This window comes from Macrobrachium nipponense, chromosome 19, assembly GCF_015104395.2.
Source record: "Macrobrachium nipponense isolate FS-2020 chromosome 19, ASM1510439v2, whole genome shotgun sequence".
NCBI classification, from domain to species: Eukaryota; Metazoa; Arthropoda; class Malacostraca; order Decapoda; family Palaemonidae; genus Macrobrachium; species Macrobrachium nipponense.
In genome coordinates this window covers 18,608,716-18,621,186 of record NC_061088.1, presented here as the reverse complement: position 1 = coordinate 18,621,186, position 12,471 = coordinate 18,608,716, and positions in this window count along the sequence as shown.

Below are 12,471 nucleotides of genomic sequence, written 5' to 3'. Positions count from 1 at the left end.
TTCTTTGCTTCACCCTTTATCATCTAACTTTCTTTCATTTTTATTAGTTTTCTAAAGAGAAAACTATTTTTCCGACTTTGCCTGCCCGTCCAAACTTTTTCTGTCCGTCCTCAGATCTTAAAACCTACTCAGGCTAGAGGGCTTCAAATTGGTATGTTGATCATCCACCCTCTAATCATCAAACATACCAAATTGCAGCCCTCTAGCCTCAATAGTTTCTATTTTGTTTAAGGTTAAAGTAACCTATGATCGTAAGTCTGGCAACGATATAGGCCGCCAGGTCACCACCGGGCTGTGGCTAAAGTTTCATGAGCCGTGCTTCATACAGCATTACACCGAGACCACTGGTGGCTTTGATTATACAAAGTACAGAAAACTCGATTGTGCCGAAGAAACTTATCTGGTAACGTCATCTGAAAAAGAGTCATATAATGGAAGATTACAGTTGAAAGAAGAGGGTCTACGTGTGTAAAGGTGTTAATGACAGATTACTTAATGAAGCCCTCGTAACCGAGAAGGTAAGCCTAATTTTTTTTAATACACAAGTGTTAAAAAATTGGTCGGGAAAGGGTTTTTTTTTTTTTTTTTTTTTTTTTTTTTTTTTTTTTTTTTTTTTTTTTTTTTTTTTTTTTTTGTATACTTTACAGCGCCATAATACATTAGGATAACTTTTTCTGACCATCGCTATTCCCATCTTTTCCTAATTCTCTGAACATTCATCTTTTCATTTTTTGTTTGTTTGTTATGCCTTTCTCTCTGTTCTTCCTTACTTTTTTTTTTTTATGCCAGTAGAGTACACTCGGCAAAGCCTAATTAAGAAGTTTCAGGCTTTCATAGCTATTGCCAATACGAATATTCCTAAATAAATACTTAAGAAATTTATAATGACACCGGGTTATTCATTCATTACCAGCTTTTAAGAATACTTAATACCATTTAACAGTCGTAGAAGACACAACTACGGCGTAATACATATCACCTCTGTGTAGATATGTTCACAAATTATTTTGTAATGTAGACATCAGTTTCAGTGGAGTAAATTTATCAATAAATTTTCAGCGCAAAACATTACTACAACATTTCGGCATAAAACATTAATGCAAAGACATAACACTACGCTATTTCTGTACATAAAACCATTTCCGATGAATTATTATTATTATTATTATATTATTATTATTATTATTATTATTATTATTATTATTATTTCGGTCGATAAAAACCTACTCACATGGAATAAGCCCGCAGTGCCATTGACTTGAAATTCAAGCTTCCAAAGAATGCTGGTTTCAACCTCCCACCGCCGACCCCACACTGATCACGATACAACGCCAGTGATTTTTTTTATCGCCCTGGGGGAGGCGCGAACTTGCGATCTGAGCGGCATATCACGACACTAGCCACCATACAAGCGGGCCAGTATAAATACACCTTACCAAATGTATAATGATAATTCAGCGCAATGCATAGCGTTTCAGCGCAATACTAACTTCAGTGTAATAATATATGGAAGAAGGATGACACACACACACACACACACACACAAACATATATATATATATATATATATATATATATATATATATATATATATATATATATATATATATGTTTGTGTGTGTGTGTGTGTGTGTGTGTATGTGTGTGTGTGTAATTACGTATACGTATGCGATCTAATGGTTACTTTTCACCATTTACGTACGTAATTGTAATTACCACAATGCCCTCTTGGCTTCTCGATTTCCTCACACTTTTTCGATACGCTCGCCACTACAAAGCCTAAGACTCGCCGTCAAAATAATTTCACATTAAATCGAATAATATCTCATTTCTCAAACTAATGTTAAATTGCTTGCAATTGTCGTAAAATTAAATTCGCAGTTGGCAAAAGAAGTCGTGTGAAATTTCTCCGATTTGCTGTATAAACAAATCACATCTACTAAGAAATCAAACGCCACTTAATTCGTACGGAAGAAAAGTGAATAAGATAAGAATAAATAAAGTACCTACTACTATATGTTAAAAGACAACGAATACGAAGAGTCAATACGTTCTTCGGAATTCTTAGGAGATGACAACGTATCCATACACGTCACAAAATGAATCGAAATTTATTGATAGTAAAATGGGCCATTATAATACGTAATAATCACGACTTCAACACAAACGCAGTCTTCCAGAAAGGCTAAGTAAAATAAAATGGCACGTGGACAAGTGATAACATTCTCTAATATTCATAAAGAACTATCATAATCACGTTAGGCTCCAAAATTCTGTTTAAATTGAAATCGTTTAAAAAAAAAAAAAAAAAAAAAAAAAACTGTTGGAACTCAAATAACTGGGATTCGTATCACAGGGGAAACAAAATTCCCATTGGAATCTGACGCAAATAAAGCATCATTTTAGAAACTTTGGAATTGTATTCAAGAATTATACCTCACGAAATAAAAAAAATCTTGCATAAAACATAACAAATATCGCAGAAATTTGTCAAATAAAATCGCATATATCAAAATTATTATATGCGAAAGCCACGTCTGACAAAATTCCCTGGAATCTCTTTTAACTCAAAATCGCATATGATATATATATATATATATAAACTATATACATATATATAGATATATAATATATATATATATAATATATATATAAATATATATATATTACATATACATAATAATAATAATTAATATATATTATATATAATATAATAAGTAATAAGTTTTCTTGGAATTGCTCTAAATGCAAAAAAAAAAGTTCTCCGCCTAAAAGAATGTCACTGTGTTATGGGGAACCCGAATACCAAGGCTGAACTAGATTCATCTTAGAAACAATCTCTGGTCTAAGTTAGTAATAATACCCTAAAGAACAAGTTGAGAGAGAGAGAGAGAGAGAGAGAGAGAGAGAGAGAGAGAGAGAGAGAGAGAGGTTCGGCGAAACAGTTAGACAGATCGCGTACCATCGTTCTTGACTTTTCCTGCCATTTTTTTTGCGGGTGCTGATGTTGAACAGAATAGAAGCCTGACGTGCACTAAATTGCTTGTCGCATGGCTGCTTAGTCTACTGGCCTGACGATCTGTTACGAGGGTAGGGTAGAAAGTACTGAATAATGAATTATGTGAAACAAATGTCATTTAATAATAATGACAGTTTAACCCTAATTTAGGAATTCATCAAATGGTATCGCGAACATGTCACTTGATGTTGATGTTAATGATAAAAATGAATCACTTTATTCTTGAATTAAAACTATGGTGCTTTGTAACTTGTCACTTGATACTACACAATCCATACGACTTTCTGCATTGAATAAGCAACTGGCATTAGAAGTTGGTCGCGTGGTGATACATTTTATATGTAACTATATATCCACAGCTTAAATCGTTAGTTTCTTGGAAATGATGACTGACAATGCAAAACTTATGACCATTTATCCTTAGATATAATTTCGTAAATTGCTCATTTGATAACAATGAAAAAAGTAAACTTTCGTCATACATCAGGTAAGCTTCATAAATTTGCCACCCAAAATACATAATACTCAAATTTGATTCCTAGATTAAACGAAATGTCAAAATTTTGTCACCTGAATTTGAAGGGGGTTTAATATTTCAAGGTGCACGATTTGACGAAGTTTTGCTTATAGATTCCATAGCCACTTTGTAATAAATTCGAATAAACAATTTTTGCTCTTCAATTTCCCTGTCCACTTTTTTAAACATATTACTACTTTATGATGAACGTGAACGAATGAAACTGTACTCTTTTACATTTCATTGTACCATTGACGATGAACGGAAAATAAGGAGTCTTTACTCTTAAATTTCATTGTCGCTTGTTTATAAACACTAATCAATATGGTTTTGTTTTTAGACTTCCCTGTCACTTTATGATAAATGAGAGGAAGTGAACTATCCTTTTTTAAAGTTGTTGTCACATTAATGGTAAGTGAGAATAGATGAGACTTGGCTTTTACATTTCATTGTCACATAATAATAAGTATATAAAAAAAGGCCTCGATTTCACTGTCGCTTTAATTCGAACGAAAATAAATGACACGGTTCATAAATTTTGTTGTCACTGTAATAACAGTGAATAAAATTAATGAAACTGCTTAAAGAGTTCAGTCACTTAATGACATACGAGAGTAAATGGAACTTTGGTAATGGATTTAATAAACAAGTGTAGAGTATAGCACGTCGAAAGCACACAAAGGCTAATTTCATGCTTCCAAATGAGAAACGACCGATGACAAAGGAATAAATTTGCCGTAACTTACGTGAAATGAATTACATGCAGTCCAAGGATCTTCACAGACGACTTTCGCTCAATGCACTTCCATCTGGTTCCATGCCGGTTTTTTTTTTCCGATTTTTTTCTCTATTATTTTACTTTTTTATCGTTGCTGCACTGTCATTACTAAAGCCTGCGATAGATCTTCAGATTCTCTGGATTTTTTCGTATTTCAATACCGTGTTTTTCCAACACCTACTGACTTAGAAATGTCAAGTAAATATTTCTGATTATAACGAACTCTATTGTAGTCAGATTTTATGGATGAGATACAAATGAACTACAGTCATAAATGGCATCATTCCATTTTGTCAGCTGAACATCGTCTTAATCCGAACAGAGAACCAACTTGCAAACATTTACAAGCGAGTCTCGAAGAGCGTCGCAAAGCCCATTTTCAGAGAGAAAAGGGCTCCATTATCCACGAAGGCGAGCGCAAGTGGCGCCCGAAATATCGAGAGGGGGGAAACTGAATTTGCTGAAGCGAACGCTTCACCACGTAGCAATAGCAATAATTGATTTCCGTTCTTGCACAACACGCACGCGGACGCCAGCTACCACAGATCACTTTGGCTATCACTTCTGGACTGAAGGTGATGGTGATGGAGTAGAAGAAGAAGAAAGAGGAGAGGGGAAGGGGGAGGGGGGAGGAGCAGGAGGAGGAGGTGGGGTGAATAAGTAGAGAAGGGTTGAAGAAGGGGTTGAGGGGCGGGGGGCCGGGGTGTGAGTGGAAGGTTGGTTGAGAGGAGGGGGAGGGGAAGGGGGGGGGGGGCAAGCAAAAGCGTTTTCTCTTTCCATACCATCATGGGAAGTAGGGCTCTACCGACGTCGAGAAGGTCTCCGCCTCCTTCGTCGTCGTCGTCCTTCTCTTTCAATTTTAGCTTCGAGTGACTCATTCCCTCATAGCAGCCGTCAGGAATTTCCTCCTCGGTGGCTCGTGAAGCTTCCTGCGGCTTGAATTTTAAATGGAAACTCTAAGAATTAGAAAGCGAATACTTTCTTACACAAATTACTTTAAATCCCAACGGAAACATCCAAGAAGGAGTGGGAGATTTTCATTATGACGAGGGATTGAATTTTCAATCGAAACATCTGCTGAGAAAATTAATAAGAGCTTTCTGATGAATGACTCGGACTGACAATGTTAATATAAAAACAAGGCCAAGGGAGACTTATTTTTTTGACAAATGACATTAAATCTAATTGAAAATTTCCAGATGAATGGCAAATAAAGGTTTTCTTATGAGTAACCCGAATTTTCTCTGGAAGCTTTCGAAGTGAAAGCGAAAGTTTTCTGATAAGTTGATTTCTCAATGGATAAACAAAAGTCTTCTTTCCACATGAAGGACATAAATTCTTGATGGACACTTCAAGAAGAACAAGAGAAATACTCAATAAAAATCTTTTAATTTTAAAGGACTTTTACTTTAGATGAATTATTCGCATTTCCAGTAGAAATTAAAAAAACACCTAGTTTTTCTTAAATGATTCGGAAACTGAACAGCTGAGTTACAGAGTTTTCGATGAATTTTATTCACTATAGAAGCCTGACGATGAACGCAAAGAGATGGCTTATTTCTGACAAATCACTACTGTCAATGTGAAAGATATAAAAAGGGCGAGAGGGACATTACACAACTTACTCATATTTTTAAGTGTTATCTTTCTAAATGCACTGTTTATTCACTATGATCTGAAATCACAAGGAAATCCTAAACAGGAAAGACTTTTTTTCAAGTTAGCCGAAAGATCAGTCACTTTCTTTTTAAAGGTTGTAATGGTATACACACCAGATTACCAAATAAAATCCAGAAGCGAGTTCAATATAGAAATGAGAATCCAAAATTGTTTAATGGTCTGCCTCCATGTCTAAAAGGACTGCATAAATTATGCAATTCTTGTCTGACAATTTACTCTCAGGATTACAGTAATAACAATGACTGTTTCAAAGAAAACTCATAATCACATGAGTCAATAAAATGTTAAAGTAAATCCACAGTAGTACCTATGCCTGTTTGATTTTGTTATTTAAAATATATACAGCACAAAGCTGCTAAAGAATGAAGGGATAACATGAACAGCCAACTACCCATCTTCAAACAACAACCTATTTGTAAACATAAGTCAAAAGCAAAGTTTTTTTGTAGCCACTTTTTGTAATTACAGTCAGATTGACAAGGAGAACCGTGCAGGCCATCGCAAGCTTTCTACTGTATATATTTTAAATAATAAAATCAAACAGGCATACTACTGTGGATTTAGTTTCCCAATGACTATTTCATTAGCACAGCTTAAGGGGTTACATGCAGGAAAGCAGAGGCTCCACAATGTTTGCTATGTAATGAAAACCACTGCCAATCTGGAGATATCCACCGACAAGTTGTCATGCAGACAATATGCCCCAATAGTCGAATCCCTTGACCCAGATAATTACTGGAAAGAGAATTGATTTCATTTTCAATGACTCTTTAAATAAAGAACTGAACCAATTTCAACAACAAAACGATATTGTTCTCTTCATTTTAGGTAGCCACCTCGGACTAAATTGGAAACGCTTTTACGTTGTTAGATCAATACTTGGAAGCAAAAAGTATGGTTCGGAAAGTTCTTATGACAAAAGTTCATTTTTAAATTTTCCCATTTTCCACAACTCGAGTTTGTAGCCGCTAGAGTGGATTATTCTGATATTTGGAGTCGAAAGTAAACTGCTAATTGGAAATCATAAATCTAAAATATTAACAAAAGCTCATATTAACATTAAAAAAATAATGCTTCTTATGGTAGTGATGAAAATGAATATAGAAACGACAAGGACATAAGCCCACTTCGAGGGTTTTGTCGTTTTCTGCAGTACAACGCGCCAGATGCTAGGCAACAGCTCAAGTCTACGTAGCACGTCAATCAAACTTCTAGTGTGGTCTACCGTCACAGTAGAAAGAAGTTGGTCTGTACCTTTAACATGCAGTACGAAATTATATAAAAAGATGAACAGACGCAAACGTTGGGTATAATGAGAAAACTAAAATAGCAGAAAAATATGATCATATGAACAGAAAACTGAAAATTGAAGAACTCTGAGCCTTTCGAGAAAAACTTAGCAACTGAGGGAAAAATAAAAACGGAAGAAATAAGGTCAAGAACATGACAGTTTGCAATTGAATAAAATTATCTTTCACTGACAATGTTTTAGAAAAAATAGAACATGTCCTATTACCAATTTATCTAATACTAAAAAGATAATCTCCTCTGAACTTGCCTTTCATGTTCAATACCAGTCGCCAGCAGGACTTTGCAAGATTTCTGAAAGTACCAGAGCAAGGACCACCTCCCCAAAAAGCATGTAGGCCGCTGTAATTCTGTCATTAAAACCTCATCAGCTCCACAAAGTCTGATGTCGGTTTGTTTAACATGCATTGACAATCTGACTTCTGGCACAGGACCAGAACTCTCTCTCTCTCTCTCACTTATTTTTTGTACGAAACCTGGGCATTGTAGTAAATGGTGTGTTAATGCAGGAAATATTTCTTTTGTCAGTGAAGAGACAAAATCATACATAAAATCGAACTCGACTTATTTCAACTTTTGTTGCAGAGAGAGAGAGAGAGAGAGAGAGAGAGAGAGAGAGAGAGAGAGAGAGAGAATGTAGTAAATCTTCAGCGAGACAAGATGGCTGTACGACTTTTGTACAAGAAATAGAGGAAAAGAGAGTGATAAAGTTAAAGGTGTCAATTGTGTCTCACTGCAGCGGTGAAATCTGGAGAATAAAATCTGAATAAAAGAAAATGACAAGCAACGTAATTAAAGCAAGGTTTTAGAATGGTATAAAAATTCCAGGGTAAGTTCGCCAACAGTAAGATATAGTCACCAAAATGATTTCGAAAGGCTTGCAGGATTTAGAAAGTTTCCCGGAAGAAAGTTTGAAAGAGTAAAGCCACACAATAAAAAAATAAATATATATAAAAAATATAATAATGAATCAAACACAAATTAGGGATAATCTTAACTAATGCCGAGTATTTTCCTTCCTTTTTCAGTTATGGAAGATTAAAGAGAAAAACTTCACTAACCAATAATTAAATCTGTAAGGAACGAGCAGGACAATCAAGAGCAACGACACACCATCCACCTTTTTATCCTTTAGAAAAAAAAAGAAAAAAAAAGTGGGTCACATCATTCAAGAAAGTGACGTCATGACACGCCACGGGATATCTATGATGGAATCTGCACGCCAGAGCGAGTAATTTGGAGAGAGAGAGAGAGAGAGAGAGAGAGAGAGAGAGAGAGAGAGAGAGAGAGAGAGAGACGCCAAGCGTGTAATTCTCCTTTACATTTATAATCATTCTTTTGGATTACCGGGTCTCTTTGTGACCCAGTTCCGTTGTCCCTGTGACTCCACCCCCGCCCCCCACAAGGTCTGTCGAAAATCACAGTTTTGGCAAAGTGACCCTGTGTGCCAACGGAGCCTGAACTACTGACCTAACCCAATATTGCTTGACTTGGCTGGATAGACGAGAATATTTCATTTCGACCCTGTTTTAATACAGTGCCTCCTATCTTTTACTAAAATTTTCTCCAATGCTTTCTTACTTTAACATATTATTATTATCATTATTTACAGTGAGCAAACCCTCACATGAAATGTGCCTAAAAAGTCCATCACTTACAAAGTCTCGTACAACAACAACAACAACAACAACAACAACAATAATAATAATAATAATATGTATGCTGGAAACAGACCTTCTTTCAAACAAGTTTTATTAAAGATAATGGCAGAATTCACAGAATTGATTTTGTACAATATTCTTTCAATTCTCCTTATGATTTTCCTTTCTGCACGCTGGTATTATAAAGCAGCTGTCCAATAGTTCATCGTGCTGTAGGTCGTCAACGGAAATTTCGGGCGGCTGGTGTTATCAAAAGCAAAACTGGTTATCAGGGACAGGCTGGGGTCGTCAAACAGGTATACAGGTGGGTTTCGTAGGTCGGGAACAGGCCGTAGTCGTCAGGGGTCTATCCGGTATTTCTTGTATTTCTTCTTTTCTGGTTTTCAAGGCGTCTACATGTTTCGGCCACCTCGTTTGGCCATCTTCGGGATGGATCGCTGAGTGCAATGGTCCTGTATCAGATGTATTCACGCTATTTATTGCATTCGGTTGGCTTGAAGAAACAGGTACCTCACTTTTCATTGGGCAATACCTGTGACGTCACGTGCGATGTCATCAGGGGGCCCGTTGCTGGTTGGCTGTCCTCTTCGTGGGCGGAGCCTCATCCTTATTGGTGACGGTGGAGGTCCCCTCGAAGGGCGTGCTACCAGGTCGTCCTCAGGGCGAGAGCTTGGGCTGCGATCACCCTCAGGGTTACTAGGGACGTCCTCAGGATGAGAGCTAATGCTTCTATCATCCTCAGGATCCCTCTGGTGCGATGGTCGTTGTGGGGCGGTGTCTGCTGCTCTCCTGACGGCGGTGGGGAGGAGGAAGGTCTCCTGTGTGATGTTCAAACTGGGCTTCTCCCTCCCGATGTGCAGCGCTTCTAAGATTCGCAAACGACGTAGATCGGGTGCCTGGTCGATAACCTCGAAGTTACCGACGATGTCGCTGCGTCGGATTCTTTTATTATGGGCAGTCCTTGCATGATTAAATACCGCTCCTTCCTGCGCGTGACAGGAGATCCTCTTGGAGAGGCGCATTGACGTCATCCCGATGTAAGTTCCGAGGCATCCTCGGAATTGGGCACGTGTATCTGTAAATGACGTTCGTCCTCTTCAAGGGATCCTGCAACGGTGCGGGGTTATTTTTCATAATAAGACTGCATGTTTTTTTACTTGTATAAAATATGATCAAGTTGATCTGCTTGTTGTTGTCGGTCGGGGAAACGTGATTCCTGATTATTTCCCGTAGGGCTCGCTCGTCTTCTTTATACCGCCGATGGAAGGTGCCCTTGTAGAAAAAATTAATTTTCTGCTGGGGTCTGGGCGGGGTTCCTGTAGGTACCATTCTTCCATGCTCTTCCTGAAGACGTTCTGGATGCTTCGGTTGGTGTGTCCGTTGTTTACTAGGACCTGGGCTGCACGTTCCATCTCCTTAGGGTGTCTGCCCATGTTGAACAATGGAAAGAGCTCTCCTGACGTAGGCGCTGATGGTGGTGTCCTTATAGCGTTCAGGGCATTCACTCTCGCCGTTCAGACACATTCCCAGGTTCGTGGGCTTCGTGTAAACCCGTGTAGCGAACGCACCCTCCTTCTGTTCAACCAGGACGTCCAGGAAGGGAAGACGGCCATCACGGCTATATTCGATGGTAAATCGTAAACGGCTGTTGGTGTGGAAGGCTTGACGTATTTCCTCGATCTCCTCCCTCGTTCCTGCTTGGATGAAAGTGTCATCTATATATCTTACGTATATAGATGGCTTCCTAATTCTCCTAAAGACACGCTCCTCCACCATGCCCATGTAAAAGTTCGCAAACAGGACCCCGAGGGGGGATCCCATCGCTACACCATCGATTTGTAAGTACATATGGCCATGGTGGTTAATGAAGGGAGCCTTCTTGGTGCATATTTCCAGCAGAGAGCGAAGGGCGTGTTCGGGGATATTCAGCGGGTCGGTGGATGGGTCTCTGTAGACACGTTCAAGGATCATTTCGATGGTTTCATCTACAGGAACGTTAGTAAACAGCGACTCTACATCCATCGATGCAATACCGCCTCCAGGGGGCGCGGATCTTAAGGCTTGCAGAAACTCCGCAGACGACTTCAAACTATGTGTGCTGGGGATGTAGGGGGTGAGAATAGTATTTAGTTGTTAGCAAGGTGGTATGTGGGGTGTGCTGGTATTTGGCTAATGATAGGCCTTAAAGTGTTTCCATGTTTATGAGTTTTCACATTACCGTAGATGTACCCGAGGTTGTAATCTCCAGAAATACTAGAGAGGTGTAAGGCGTTAGTGGCTGCGTTGACAGTTTCTATATGATTCTATTGGCTTCGCGTTTAATGTCGTCTACGGGGTTCTTAGTAATACGTCGAAACTTAGTGGTATCAGCGAGGATCTCGTCGATTTTTTGTCTATATTCGGTAGTCTTGATAAGTACTAGGGCTGCGGTCTTGTCGGCTCTCCTGACGGTGATGTCTTCGTTTTCTCTCAAGCTTTTAGCAGCATCCCGCAGACGGCGATCGACGATGTCACTTTTATAAGTTCCTCGGTCTGTAAGGGCTTCTGCTAAGAGGAGAGGTTGAAGGGCGTCGGTGGTGTGTACATTCCCAAGGCTTTCTTGTTTCATTATCGTCTCCGTAAGATATTCTATCTCCATCCTTTTATTAAGGGGACGGGGGCGAGAGATGAAGTGGCAATTCAGGCCTTTCTTGAGTATGTCCTCTTCTTCAGGGGATGGGGTGTAGGTGGTCAAGTTAATATATTTGTCATGTTCTTGCGGCAGGCGTATTTTACCTCCATTAAGGTTAATTAGTTTTCTTGTAATGGTCTTCTGTTTCTTCAGGGCATCTTTCTCCTCCATACGTTTCAGGCAGTCGACGATGTCTTGATGGTGCTGCACTGGTGTTGGGAGGGCGTTGCTGCTAGTGCCATCATTATTATCCCCGGCATCCGAGGGGGCTGCTACAGGATTCATACCGCGAATTTCATCCCATTTTACGAAGAGTTGCGCCCTTTCATTGATGAGCGTGGCTTTCTCTTGCTCTTTGGATTCTAGTTCTTGCTGCAGGCGGCTCCTCCTAAAGCTTCGCATGCCGGGGTGCTGTTGCGTTGTAGGGTCTGCATGCCGGATATTTGTGTATGCTGGAAACAGACCTTCTTTCAAACAAGTTTTATTAAAGATAATGGCAGAATTCACAGAATTGATTTTGTACAATATTCTTTCAATTCTCCTTATGATTTCCTTTCTGGCACGCTGGTATTATAAAGCAGCTGTCAAATGTTCATCGTGCTGTAGGTCGTCAACGGAAATTTCGGGCGGGCTGGTGTTATCAAAAGCAAAACTGGTTATCAGGGACAGGCTGGGGTCGTCAACAGGTATACAGGTGGGTTTCGTAGGTCGGGAACAGGCCGTAGTCGTCAGGGGTCTATCCGGTATTTCTTGTTATTTCTTCTTTTCTGGTTTTCAAGGCGTCTACATGTTTCGGCCACCTCGTTTGGCCATCTTCGGGACGGGATCGCTGAGTGC